This window comes from Lissotriton helveticus, chromosome 1_2 (assembly GCF_964261635.1).
Source record: "Lissotriton helveticus chromosome 1_2, aLisHel1.1, whole genome shotgun sequence".
In the NCBI taxonomy this organism is placed as follows: domain Eukaryota; kingdom Metazoa; phylum Chordata; class Amphibia; order Caudata; family Salamandridae; genus Lissotriton; species Lissotriton helveticus.
The window spans coordinates 21,642,347-21,657,473 of record NC_136058.1 but is presented as its reverse complement, the minus strand read 5'-3'; positions in this window follow the sequence as shown (position 1 = coordinate 21,657,473).

Below are 15,127 nucleotides of genomic sequence, written 5' to 3'. Positions count from 1 at the left end.
CTCTGGCGGAGCAGGCTGACTTTAATCCAATCGCGTGCTTTTTCGGCGACAGCAACATCCAAAACACAATTTACTAAAACACGACATCCTTATTCACTGATAGTTCAATTTCATTCAGAAAAACAGTCTTTCAAACATGGCCATGGTCATACATTCTCAACGTTCCATTCGCCATTCAAAGATCAAAAATACAGACAAAACAATACATACATGAGGATAAAAAGGAAATTCAAAACGACATGTCTTTTCTAAAACAGAAGACCGGAGCCCGTCGACTCCCGTTCATGGAGAACCAATCAATTCAGATTTTCAGATTAACAGATACCAAAATTAGGCAGTCCAGAGACTACCAAGAGATCGTCAGACAGGGATTAACCACAGACCGACCTACAGACCATCCAGCAATCTTCCTGGTTCACCTTCGGGACTATTCTGACTAAGCCGGCTGCCTTAGCACTGCTCCAGATATGTCCCGACGGCTACCCAGGTACAACCACAGGCTTTTCCGAGAGCAGTCCGGCCGGGCACGCACCACACGTGCTACACCAAGGGGTCCGATCAGTGTCTCTATTATTCACCAAACAAGTCCATGGAGCGTCTACCCGTGCAGCCACAATGCTGCCCCGCCAGACCCCCAAAGTTCTCCGTGGTACCCCTGACCACCAAATCCAATACAGTTAACTGCTACCAAGCGCTGCTCAACAGCGTGTTCCAAAAGACATCAATCACAATTCAATCACCTGGTGCACGAAGGTACAATTGCATATTCTCCACTGCCAACTCCTGAAGACCAACACGGTCAGCTCCTGGGTTACGCCCGTAGGACTCCGGCAAAGGGTCACCGGCAGCTTGGGCTCCCTGATCGCGAGAGCGGAGGAAGTCAGAATTTCTGGTCAGTCCACCCCCTCGACCAGAGCTCCCCTTTCTTTGTCCTTTCTACCCGGTTACAGGAGGACAACCCCACCACGGAGTCCCACCAGAGTCGCCAACTGACGTACCATAAAAAATATCATAAGGAGCTATATTTATATATAGCCCCAATACCAATTACCAAATAAGCACTCTGTCTTTTCCACGCACCTCATGGTGCGTGGAGAAGACTGCTGGCTTACATTCAAAACAGCACATATATACTTTTCGATCAGCACATGAGGTCATCGTAAATGGAAAAACACTACTCGGCTCTTGGGCCTTGAGGAATGAGCATATATGGCATACATGATTAGTTTGAAGCTTTGCATAGTTATTATTGGGGAAGGTCAGGTGGGGTGACTCCCTTTCATCCCGGTGCCTGGGATTGCAGGCACGGCGCCTTCAGAAATGCACTTATCGCACCCAAAGCCAGATTCGACCTTGGGTCCCAGGGCAGGGAAAGAATAGCGTGCTTTCAGCTGCTTTCAGTAACTCAACTAAGCCGGGGCCTGACAACTACTGGAAGGTAACATGTGATTACTGCTTGTGTCTAACATTACAGAGAAAGATGGCGTCTGTATGGTTCTCGGCCTACTCGATGTAAACAGAACCCACAAACAGTATATACCCCTACCTAATAGCTTGAACAGATTCACAAACTACGATCCAGCCAAGCAAAACTAATACAAACTCCCCGGTTCAAGCAGGCTAGGTGGGGAGGTAGAAGTTTTCTACTGCATGCTGCCATGGACTGGAACCGACTCCCTCTCGCTATCAAGAATAGAACCTCCCTACTGTCCTTTAGGAAAGCAGTAAAGACTTGGTTGTTTAAATCCAGATAGGCCAGTTCCAGCAAACTACTTTCTGTCACACGTCTTTTTTTCTTCAGCGCCAAGACGCCCATGGGCATATGAGCGCTCTATAAAACCACAAATCAAATTAATCAAATCAAATCAAACAACGTATATATATATGGCTAATACCAATGACATAGGGGAAATCGGATTTTATCCCTCAGCACTCCACAAGACCGGCCCAGCCTACCTTAACATATGGCTCTCCTTCAACATCCCCAACCGCCAGCTATGCTCCGCTGACCTCTCACTAGCCACCGTTCTGCGCATCCAAAGAAGAACCACCGGTGGCAGATCCTTCTCCCACCTCGCCGCCAAGACATGGAACACCCTCCCACTGAACCTACGACAGACCCAAGACCTGATGACCTTCAGGAGAATACTCAAACCATGGCTGTTCGATCAGTAGCGCCCCCCCCTCCCCAGCACCTTGAGACCCTCGCGGGTATGTAGTGCGCTTTACAAATGATTGATTGATTGACAAATAGTTAAGAGAATGGCTGGGCCTCACTCATGAGGACAGAAGAAGTCCTTTCCAGAGCATGGTACCTTTGACATAGAAAGATGAGCAGTAGATGCTGCTAGATATCAAGAATAGAATAATTGCCAGAGAGTGGGTGTGTTCATACAGTTAGTAAGAGACACAAGTGATCACATAGATCCCAGGTCAAGAGTATGAGAAATCTCAGGAAAAGATGGAAAATCAAATGAGCCAACTCAGAGATAGAGCAATAGCTTGTGATTTGCCTGCTCTTCTGCCTCCATATCTATTTCCCCCTGCTCACTAAACCACAGGAGAAAGAGAGCAAGGACCAAAAAGAAGAGGATCTACCGGTCAGTTGGACCCAGGGTGCAACTCGCTTTCCAACTGGAAATGGAGCATTATTGATGGAAATGATGGTAACTGGAGCAAAGCGAGTCCAATCTCTTCCACCCTCCTCCTTCTGAGGGACTTCCTAGCGGCCGGGGGTAAAGTTGTGGTCCACTTTCCCTAGAAACCCACTGACCTAAAGAACATAAAAAAACAATTCACATGATTTGTAAAAATGTAACGCAATATTGAGAGGTTTTTCAAAGTGTATTTGAGCTCTGCAGACCCAATTCAATTATTAAGACTGATGCACTGTTGAAGATGACACTGAAGATGTGCCCAGTGAAAACTCACTGGACTAAAAATTATAATTGAAAGCAGAAAAATGGTGAGTCACTGAGCTGATTGTTTAGTGAGGCTTGAGGATGTGTTTGGAAGGTATTTGCTTGTAGCTTGTCCGATGAAAATGTATCAGGAAGCTATGGGCGCTGATTTTGTAACCCTGAAATTGTGTTTTTGAATATGCCTCAAAGACAAAAGAGTAAGGTACTTGCATTATTATATGAAAGATTGAGTTGTTCTGAGGAAGCTGATCTAATTGCCATGTACCCTGATTTAACAGGATTACTTTCACAGGTAGCAATATGAAATTTGTGCCCACAATTAAGCCAATAAAGTTGAAAGTCAACCCACAGCAAATGTTACCAAGAATAACTCAATATCAGCTAAACTCTAAGGGGAGGGAAGGCTTCTGCCGAGTAATAGAATTGCAGATTTGAATAAGCAAGGGTTCTAGTATGTAATGCTAACAGATGCCACATCCCGATTCTCCTGATATGCATGGCGGGGAGACCCAAAATGTACAGGTTCATGGAGAATATAATGGCCATTAATGATGTGCCCTGTTGTAATCAAAAGACACCCAGATGATGGATGGAATGCAGAGCAAATTAAACATTCTTCCCCAGTTAATAGATCTGGGCTAAATCCATTGTTCTTTTTCTCACTATTCCAACCTAGTCTTGACCCTGTGCCTCATGGGAACAGTTCAGACCTAACTGCCAAGCCAGGTCCCCCCTGGACTGGAAACAGGCCTCCTGGTTCTGCATTCTGTCCATCAATTGTTCTTTTTGCATTTGTGCCCAGTTGTAATGCTTGTGATAACCAGTTTTCCTGTGGTCCCCAACCATGCTACCATACTCTCCTGCATCTCCGCAAATGGAAAATGCCCAACTGTGGTTGATCTATGTTCCACTTTCTTTTCCATCTCCATGCATGAGGTACCTAGTTGTGTTCATATTCTGAGGGGCCCACATCTCAAGGACCTGTCTTCCTCAAGGATTTAGTCTCCTTCAATGTGTTTGCCTTGAAGAAGAATGTGAACATGTGGGTTTTCCCCGGGCGGTCTACTCTCATCCAATATATTGCTGATTTACATTTTTCATCTGCTACTCTAGATCAGTGCAAGGAGGACTCAAACTATTTTCTTACCAAATTGGGTAAGAAGGGGCAAAAGTTGGGACGGAAGAATTGCAGTTTTGTCTTCCTGGTGTATAATACCATGAACAGGAAATTTCCACTGGTAAGCGCCACCTGCCCTTTGAAATAGTTGACAGAATGTGTAAGTTGCCGAGCCCTATAACTGTTTCTCAAGTATGTACACTTTTGGGAATGGCTGAATACTGCCTTGACTGGATTATGGTGTCTAAGATGATGGTCAGGCCTTTCAAAAATGTGTTTGAAAAGATACCTCTGACCCCTTGCAGTAGTATATTGAAGCCTAAAATGAATTTGTGACATCAATGTGCTGACTTCTCCCCTGATTTAGGGCTCCCTGATTATGCCAAACCTTTTGCTCATTATTGTCATGAACAAAAGGGTTTTGTACTTGCAAAGTTGCTATAAAGCCACAGAAATCAGAAAAGGTCCATGGCAAATTACTCCTCAGTTTTGGACACTGTCATGGCTGGGCTCCCACATTGCCTATGGTCTCTAGTGGCTGATGCTAATCTTGTTGAAGGGTATGAAAATATTTTCGTGAGTTCTCTGTTAATACCTGCAATGTCCACGTTGTGGATTTGCTCCTCCTCACTACTAAATCTCATCACCTCTCTACTGCTTGACTGTCTCAGTATCAAAAACATTTGTTGTTTGCCACACATATTACTTTGAGCTCCTATCCTGCTTTGAAACCTCTTTCTCTACATCCACCAGTCAAGGTGGAGACATGTGTGACTGTGTGTTAACTACTGTCCATGTTCATAAGCCACTTACTGATATGGCTGCTATACCCCTTAACAAATATGAATTTGTTATTTTGTAGATGAATCATATCCTAGAAATGATTAAAATACTTTAGTTGCTGGTTATGCTGTTTACACTATACATCTAAATTGTGGAAGTCTGCAATGTATCCACTGTGAAATCTGCTCAAGCCGTAGAGCTCCGTGCTGTCACTCAAGCATACATCCTAGTCAAAGATAAGACTGTGGGTCCAGGCAAGGTAGATCACAGACTCAAAGTATACAATTGAAGTGATGCATGATTTTAAGCTTCTTTGGGTATGTTGGACTTGGCCCTTTCTGCAGGATCATCCCCAGACATTGTTGCCTTCACTCTCTAATTTTCTTAACCCATTTATGTTGACTTGTAATACTCCCTGCACTTTACCACTGCTGACCAGTGCTAAAGTGCTTGTGCTTTCTCCTCTAAACATGGTAAATTTTACTTATACCCAATTTGCATATTTATTTTACTTATAAGTCCCTAGTAAAGTGAAACTACCTATGCCCAAGGCCTGAACATTAAATGTGACTAGTGGGCCTGCAGCACTGATTGTGCCACCCACTTAAGAAGCCCTTTAAAAATGTCTCAGGCCTGCCATTGCTGCCTGTGTGTGCAGTATTAAATTGTCATTTTGAGCTAGCAAAATAAACATTTTACAATGCTCAAACGTTTAAAGACATATAAAGCACCCCTAGAGTATGCCTTAAACAGACCACAGGGCAGGGTATAATGTATTTAAAAAGTAGTACATGTTATTGCAAGCTTTGCAAGTCCTGGCAGAGGAAAAACTCTTACATTCATTTTTCACTACTGCAAGGCCTGCCTCTCCTATAGGATAACATTGGAGTTTCATTATCACATTTAATAAGCTGTAACTTCCAAATAGAAACAGGTGAACAGCTCATGTTTGGTGTCTTTGAAATGTATGGAAAAATACTCTGCCATGGTAAAATCAGATATTCGGTTACAATTTTAAAAATGTCACTTTTAGACTGTTATAAAAATGAAAAAGTGACTCTGCACACCTAATAGTCAATGTGACAAGGTTTGTTGAAACCAACATGTAGTCAATTTTAATAAGATGCGCGTGCATCCACTGAAGGAGAGAAGTGCCCCCCCGATCTCTCTAAATACTGAAATATTGCAAAAAGACTGTGGAAAAGCACAGACTGAGTGGAGCACAGCTATAGACTAGAAAGTCTCAATAAGATATTCAAATGAATCAAACAATTTCCCCACCTCTAAGGCATATTAGTTTATCATGTCATGATTGATCATGTTGCATGTGCGAAAATTGTAAATCAACAATGTTTAGAAATGTACACTTAATTACAATGCATACAAAAACTCGAAAGTAAGGTTATGCAATCATCATCAAACCCCACATCCATGAGTTAATAAGTTCAGCAGATTCTTTGAATAAACATACTCCCAATGCATTTCGGGTTCAAACTTGAACCCTTCTTCAGGGGAAAAATGTAACACGTTGGTAAAAGTTCTGATTGTACAGCTGCGTCCTTCCGCAGGAAACCTACAACACAATAAAGTTGCAATGTATCAAACACAATGCAATTTACAGTATGGTAAAAATAGAATTTGCACTCTGAAGTGAAGTAAAATAAAATAAAGTGCCGAAAGGCCAGTGCAACACGGTGTAAGTGAAAGTGTAGCTTGTAAAAACAACATTGTGTGATTAAATAGTGTAATGCACCTATGTCTATATCTGGTCCCTCAGTGCTATCAATACAGAAAGTGAATCAACCGTGACTTCCAAGTCATGCTAAAAGTGACGGTCCATAACGAGTAGAAAAATGCAAGATTAAAACGTATTCTAGACCAAGGGAATTCTAACCCTCCAACCGACTGCCAGATGTGTAACTGTGGAGAAATGTAGTAACAATCATAATGCATGTTAAACACCATCATGCTCCGACAACAAAAATATGAGGTAGTCAAAGACTATCTTACCCGTCTGTAAGTGGTCGCAAACAGTTGCCTCTGTGTGTGTTTAAAAGCGCTCTGAAGAAATATATATCCTAAGTGTGAAAAAATATATCAGACCATAAAGCTCTCAACAATCTAAGCATGGGTGAAATCTGCGAAATCGCTGTCCGCAAAATCGTGCGAAAGCGAATTCGCGATCCTCATAATTCGCGAATTCGCGCGAAATTGCGAATTTTTGGTTTTTTGCATGTTCACGGGACTTTTTGCATGTTCGCGGGGCTTTTTGCGTGTTCGCTGGCCGCTTGCACAGCAAAGTTACCCATGCAGTCGTGTATGGGCACAGCACCCTCTGGTTCATCACTGCCAATCTCTGGTTCATCACTGCCACCCTCTGGTTCATCACAGCACCCTCTGGTTCACCACTGCCACCCTCTGGTTCACCACTGACACCCTCTGGTTCACCCCTGCCACCCTCAGTTCAGCACTCACCACTGCCACCCTCTGGTTCATCACAGCACCCTCTGGTTCACCCCTGCTGCCACCCTCTGGTTCAGCACTCACCACTGCCACCCTCTGGTTCATCACAGCACCCTCTGGTTCACCACTGTCACCCTCTGGTTCACCACTACCACCCTCTTGTTCACCACTGCCACCCTCTGGTTCATCACAGCACCCTCTGGTTCATCACTGCCACCCTTTGTTTCACCACTGCCACCCTCAGGATCATCACTGCCACCCTCTGGTTCATCCCTGTCCCCCTCTGGTTCATCACTGCCACCCTCTGGTTCATCACAGCACACTCTGGTTCACCAGTGCCACCCTATGGTTCATCACTGGCACCCCCTGGTTCACCACTGCCACCCTCTGGTTCATCCCTGCCACCCTCTGGTTTGCCACTGCCACCCTCTGGATCATCACTGCCCCATCTGATTCATCACTGCCACCCTCTGGTTCATCACTGCCACCCTCTGGTTCATCACTGCCACCCTTTGGTTCATCACAGCACCCTCTGGGTCACCACTGCCACCCTCTGGTTCACCACTGACACCCTCTGGTTCACCACTGACACCTTCAGGTTCAGCACTCACCACTGCCACCCTTTGGTTCATCACAGCACCCTCTGGTTCATCACTGCCACCCTCTGGTTCACCACTGCCACCCTCAGGATCATCACTGCCACCCTCTGGTTCATCACTGCCACCCTCTGGTTTGCCACTGCCACCCTCTGGATTATCACTGCCCCCCTCTGGTTTATCACTGCCACCCTCTGGTTCATCACAGAAGCCTCTGGTTCACCAGTGCCACCCTCTGGTTCATCACAGCACCCTCTGGTTCACCACTGCCACCCTCTGGTTCATCACTGTCACCCTCTGGTTCATCACTGCCACCCTCTGGTTCATCACTGCCACCCTCTGGTTCACCATTGCCACCCTCTGGTTCATCACTGCCACCTTCTGGTTTGCCACTGTCACCCTCTGGATCATCACTGACCCCCTCTGGTTCATCACTTCCACCCTCTGGTTCATTAGTGCCACCCTCTGGTTCATCACAGCACCCTCTGGTTCACCACTGCCACCCTCTGGTGCACCACTGACACCCTCTGGTTCACCCCTGCCACCCTCAGGTTCAGCACTCACCACTGCCACCCTCTGGTTCATCACAGCACCCTCTGGTTCACCAGTGCCACCCTCTGGTTCATCACTGCCACCCTCTGGTTCACCACTGCCACCCTCAGGATCATCACTGCCAGCCTCTGGTTCATCACTGACACCCTCTGGTTTGCCACTGCCACCCTCTGGATCATCACTGTCCCCCTCTGGTTCATCACTGCCACCCTCTGGTTCACCACTGCCACCCTCTGGTTCATCACTACCACCCTCTGGTTCACCACTGCCACCCTCTGGTTCATCACTGCCACCCTTTGGTTTGCCACTGCCACCCTCTGGATCATCACTGCCACCCTCTGGTTCATCACTGCCACCCTCTGGTTCATCACTGCCACCCTCTGGTTCATCACAGCACCTTCTGGTTCACCACTGCCACCCTCTGGTTCACCACTGCCACCCTCTGGTTCACCCCTGCCACCCTCAGGTTCAGCACTCACCACTGCCACCCTCTGGTTCATCACAGTACCCTCTGGTTCACCAGTGCCACCCTCTGGTTCATCACTGCCACCCACTGGTTCACAACTGCCACACTCAGGATCATCACTGCCACCCTCTGATTCATCACTGCCACCCTCTGGTTTGCCACTGCCACCCTCTGGATCATCACTGTCCCCCTCTGGTTCATCACTGCCACCCTCTGGTTCATAACAGCACCCTCTGGTTCACCAGTGCCACCCTCTGGTTCATCACTGCCACCCTCTGGTTCACCACTGCCACCCTCTGGTTCATCACTGCCACACTCTGGTTTGCCACTGCCACCCTCTGGATCATCACTGTCCCCCTCTGGGTCATCACTGCCACCCTCTGGTTCATCACAGCACCCTCTGGTTCACCAGTGCCACCCTCTGGTTCATCACTGCCACCCTCTGGTTCACCACTGCCACCCTCTGGTTCATCACTGCCACCCTCTGGTTCATCACAGCACCCTCTGGTTCACCACTGACACCCTCTGGTTCACCCCTGCCACCCTCAGGTTCAGCACTCACCACTGCCACCCTGTGGTTCACCACTGTTACCCTCTGGTTCACCACTACCACCCTCTTGTTCACCACTGTAGATTATGGGGGAAAACACACCTGCCCAGCCTCAACTGAGATGAAATAATTTGGGGCTGGTTATGTGTCACTGAATTTGTGCTTCAAGTCTGGCACCTGCTTCCTTAGCTGTAAGTGCTTCCTGTTGCAGTTATTTTTTTTTACAGGAGCATTTTGTCATACTTGTAACTATTCTCTGACCCTGCTTTGAGGGTCAGAGCAGGGTCAGAGAATAGTTGCAAGTAGGCAACTGAACTCTGGAGGGGCCCCTCAGGAAGCACTACAGGGAATGGTTACAAATTAGCTTGAACTTTTGCACCTGCTAAGTGCTTTCAGTTTTCCAAAAATGGTTTTTCTGCCATTTCGCGAGATTCGCGGGGCGCAAATTCGTGCGAAATCGAACTTGCAATCAGCGCAAATTTGCTGATTTCTTTTTTTTTGCGTGTTCGCGCGTTTTTTTGCTTATTCGCGGACCGCTTGCAGCGCACCGACTCTGAGGTTGCCCATGCGGTCGTGTATGGGCGCGGCCATCTTGTTTACGTGACGTGTTTTCATTTCCGGGCGCTAGTTGCATTCTCGCTTCGTATGCGGCGCGCGATTACGTGTTCACGGTGGTGTCGCGTGCTCGCGGGGGAAATATCGCGCAAACTTACCCACGCGGTCCTCTATGGGCGCGGCCATCTTGTTTTTCATTCACTGCTATGGTTTTGGGCATGCTACCTTTCTATCTATCTTACATCTTTGTAATCCTATGTTTTTTGAACATATTTCTTCTTTTTTTTACTTATTATCTCTCTCTTCAATTTCCTACATCTATATTTTGTGTTTTTTTTTAAACTTTTTGTTACTTTATTACCTACTTGATTTCTTTTGCTCTCTCTCTTATTTTTTTTCACACCTATTCTTCTTTCCTTCTTCTTGTGCCCAGGACCATGGCTAAGGGAGGCGACAAGGGCAAGGGGAAGGGCCCAGCACCCCGTACCTGGCTCCCTTGCGGGCGTTTGAGGGGGTAAGAAGTCCAGGCCAGGGAGATCTTCTCTGCGGTGGAGGTGGCCGCCTTGATGGTTTTTGTCCAAGTCCACCTCCCTAAGACCGTGGCAGCAGGTGGGCGGATTGCTTCCGGTTACGGCCTCCGGGAGCGTCGCTAGCTGTGGGAGAAGGTGTGCCGGCGCATGTATAAGGAGTCTGGCGACCGGCGCACCTACCAGCAAGTGACGCACCGGTGGAGTGACATCCTGGACCGGGAGCATGACATGCTCGACCTGTTAGGATTGGAGATCCCTGGCCTTGGTAAGTAGCTATTTAATAACTACTTTTTTTCATTCTGCTCTATTATATTGCTAATCTATTTTTTTCCTGAAGAGTACGAATGCTGCTGATTCGATTACATTGCAGGTAAATTAATGTTTAAATAGCTTCTCTCTTTGCAGGTGCTCGCCTGGTTATTGGCGTTGCTACTATGCTTACTTGTTTGCAACTTTTTAGTCATTTGAGAGCATTACTGCGTAATGCTAAAGACAGTAGACTCAAGTCTAGTCCTTCTTTGTACTCCTGCTGCTGCCACTTTGAAGAGATAGTGGTGGATTGATACGTTGAGTATAATATTTATTACTTGCTATAGGACATTTGTTAGTGGTCTGCAATCATGATGACGGACTGTGTCTGTCACACGACGTCTAGTGCTGCTGAGTGATGGCAGTCGTAGTAGAACCTTTTTGTTGTTGATGTAGTTACCGAATTACATAACTTTCCTATTAGACGGTCTGCGAATCCTGCAATACTGTACTACTATCCTCCTAAGTGACCAGATCAGATGCAATTGATGTTAATTTGTTTCCCGACATAATTTTAGATTGAGTACAAAGAAATCAAATATTTCCAAAAAAACAATCATCCACGTTGTGTTTCTTTATTTCAGGATCACCAGCACCTCCCAGGGGGAAGGCGCCGGCGGCGACAGAGACTCCGGTGGCAGAAGGTAGATAGGCTCAGTCCCTTGCAGGCTCTTCTGCTGGCCCCTGTAAGTTGTTCTATTGTTATATTAATACTTATACTTCCCTAACTTTTACAGCTCCTATTCATTACAAACTGGTTCCTAATAATTCTATGTTTTACAAAATAGTCTTTGATCTTCTTCTAATGTAGACTACTTTCTACATTCTTATCCTGCCTCTACCATCGCTCTCTGTGCAACTACTATTTACAATTATGAGTCGGTCTGTGTAGGTAGCTAAGCTTGCCCATTCGGCAAACGGTGTGAAACAAAACTCTGATACAGCAATAGCTCTAGGCACTGAGTGCAGTCCTCTGGGTTGCCCTTGCTGTCTATTCCAGTCTTCTTAATGTAAGTGCTTTGCCAATTTCCAACAACAACATGTCATTGTTTACACCAAGTAAAAGGTAGCAGTTTCCTTTTTGATTTGAGAGGAGCACATCCCATACCGCTAGTGTTTCAGGGACTATTCTGCACACAAAGAAGTATGGACAAGATAAATAAGACATTGTTGATGATAGGTGCAGTTCGACTTTCGACATACCTCAGTCCAAACAGAAGTTGAACCCCCAATTCCCTGACCGACTATCTAGAATGTCTGACCAATGATTTTACGACCCAGAAGAACAGAAGAAGACTACCTCCGAGGCCCGGCCTAACTGAGTCACTGAAACATGACTGCCAAGTGCAGTAGTTCAAACCTTTCCGCTCACTCACTCGTAAACAAAAACCACACAGTGTTTGTTAGTTTTAAAGTTTTATTTTCAATTAAGAAATGAAAACATTATTTCTTTATTTTTAATAGCGTAGTATTCTGATGGATGAAGATGACAATAAAGTTTACAACATTCCCATGAATGAAATTAGTATGACTCAAACTTAATAATAGTTAACAGACACATAAAATTATTAGAATAACTGTGATGGAGCCCCCACCTTCTTTAAAGTACTTAAAGTACTGCTGGTGATGACTTAGTAGTGGTTGGTGAATCATCTGGCAGAAGGGCAATCAAATCTTCTTTCTGTAATGAGAAAAATTGTGCACGTTAAGCAAGCATTCATCAGTTGTCATAAGAAGAAGTGTAGCATTTAATGGAATAAGCATATAAAAGGTTAACACCCTCCCCAAAACTGTTACTTTTTTTCAATCCCAGTAATAAAAAATGTATTATGTAATATTTTCTTCCATTACGAGACAAAATAGGGGGTTGTGTATGGCATCTGAAAATATGACATGTTTTTCCTAGACGTCACAACATCTGATGCGGCACAGATGACCACCAGTGCAGGGGTCAGCAGTGTGGAGGGGTCCGCTCTGGATGCGGCGGCGCCAACAGGAGGAGCTGGGGGGAAGACTCAGCGGCGGCGTATGGTGGTAAGTTATTATACTCCTTACTTATTGACATTTTTTTGAGTAGGCTCGCAAAGGAGTGTATGATGTACTGTACAGTAGTACACAGTACACTAGTATAAGTACACTGTACTGTCAAGAACAGTTACTAATTTAGAACTACTTTTTGGGCTATCACGGAGAAGACAGTCAACCTTGACTTTTAATAGCATTAGCGGCGGTACTTCTCTGGTAACCAATGGCCCCCTCTATTTTACTTCAACTCAGCTGGCAAATTTTTATTGTGAAGCCAAGTCATATCAGATGTAGTTTAGGGATGTGAAGAACGAAAAGTTAAAGAAGGGTGAAACGAAGGACAAGCGAGTCTTAATATTTATGACTGTAAAGAATGATTTTGTTGAATGCAATTCAACATAAGAAGACGGCGGTTTCCAAAATATAATGAAAAGGGTATTAGTTGGTTGTTGACAAAAAGACATTTCGGTACATTTGAGACATTAAGAAGAATCATAGACGTACTTTGGAAGCATGGATGTTATCTTCTCTATCCTCCTCGTCAATAGCAGAGGTGTATGATGTAGTAGAGCAGATGTTGATTGGATGAAGTATGGCCAGTGGCAGTGTCACCCCTATAGAAAAGTAAGACATTCCTATCCCCACCTGCATGTACTGCTTAAAGTCCTGCGAGTCTGCATCATCATGGCCTGTGTCTGTATTTCTTGGGTGAAAGCTGAGTGAGCTGCCATTATGGCGGCTACCACAAGTTCACGTACCAGTAATTTCTTTTGCAAAAAAGAAAAAAAGTAAAAAAGGCCTTTTTTAGTACTCTCTGACTATGTATGTAGTAGTGAGTCCTCCTATAGTGCTGCTAGTGGAATTCCTGAAACTCAGTGTCACAGGCTTACACAGACGGCGGAAAGATACATGCCAAAATGTTATACTGTGTTTGCTACTTGCTGGTGTTACTGAGTGTCAACTTTCCATTTAAATATTTTGACTTTATGTTAAAGACTATCGGCTACAGTATTTTTTTTTCTTTCTTCATAGATGCTACTTCCAAAAAGCTCACCCGTAAGGAGATGGCTGTTCGGGCCAGGGCCCGTAAGCTGGAGGCTATTTGTGCCGAGTATCGGCGGTTGTGGGCTCGGGAGCATGAGGAGACATCAACATCTACATCCTCCTCCACTGCCCCCGGGTCCAGCAGCCAGAAGCCTCCAGCCAAACGGAGCCGTGGCCCGACAGCCTCCCACCGCCGACGCACAGCAGCAACAAAATCAGCGCCCCCCCAGATCCTGGATGGTTCGTGTGCGCTGACTACATAAAAGATTGGACTACCTGGAGCGGTTGGCCGAAAAACATCAGTGCCAGCTCCGGGACCTCCGCAAAGAGCAGCGGGACATGAAGCAACAGCTTGCCAAACTACGCCACCAGAGGAAGTGACTGTCCCTTGCCCCTTTTTTAAAGACTGTTGGGGGGGTGGGAATTGGGTGTTTGGGAAAGGGTACTTTTGGACTTTTTGACATTGGTTGGGTTAGGGAGGGGGGTTGAGTTTGGGCAATTAATTTTATTGTTGTGCTGAAAACAACACGAATATATATTTTGTATTAATTATTTTTCTTACAAAAACACAGTATACGCGTTCAAATATTATTTTGTGTGGGGGTTGGCGGTGGTTACTGGACGTTTGTTTTCTTCAAACTTACCAGCATGAATGAAACATCTAGCTACTACTGTACTTTACTAGTAGTACTGTCAGTCTCTGCTCTCCTCCCAACTTAGTCCTCCTAGCCCATTATTCTACTACCTCTCCAAAATGCTTATCTTACCTGTGATTTGTGTTTGAGAATCGGGGTAGCCCCAGGGCTGGCTGCATTGCAAATGGTGATTAAGGTTGGTTGCTGACTTGAATCCTCGAGGGATGCAATATCATTGTTGTGCTGGTAGCAGTAGTGGTACACACTGGCAGTATCACCATATGAAAAAAAGAGGAAATTAAACATTGAGTGGCCTGAGCGTAGCATTAGAAATAGTACAATAGATAGTACGGTACAGAACAGTGCCATACATTTTAGCCTAAGCAGTGCCAACGTAAGGTAAGCATTAAGCATTTGATTGTTCACGTCGTGTAGGAGGAGGGTGTTTTTACCAATCCACGATGGCGCACATGAACTTCTGGTTGCATTGACCTTATCCTCCCCAGCAAGTGTGTGGAATTTATTGTTGTTGTCAGTCACACCTCAATGAAATACCACACAGCCCGGGGGAAGAGGGTTAG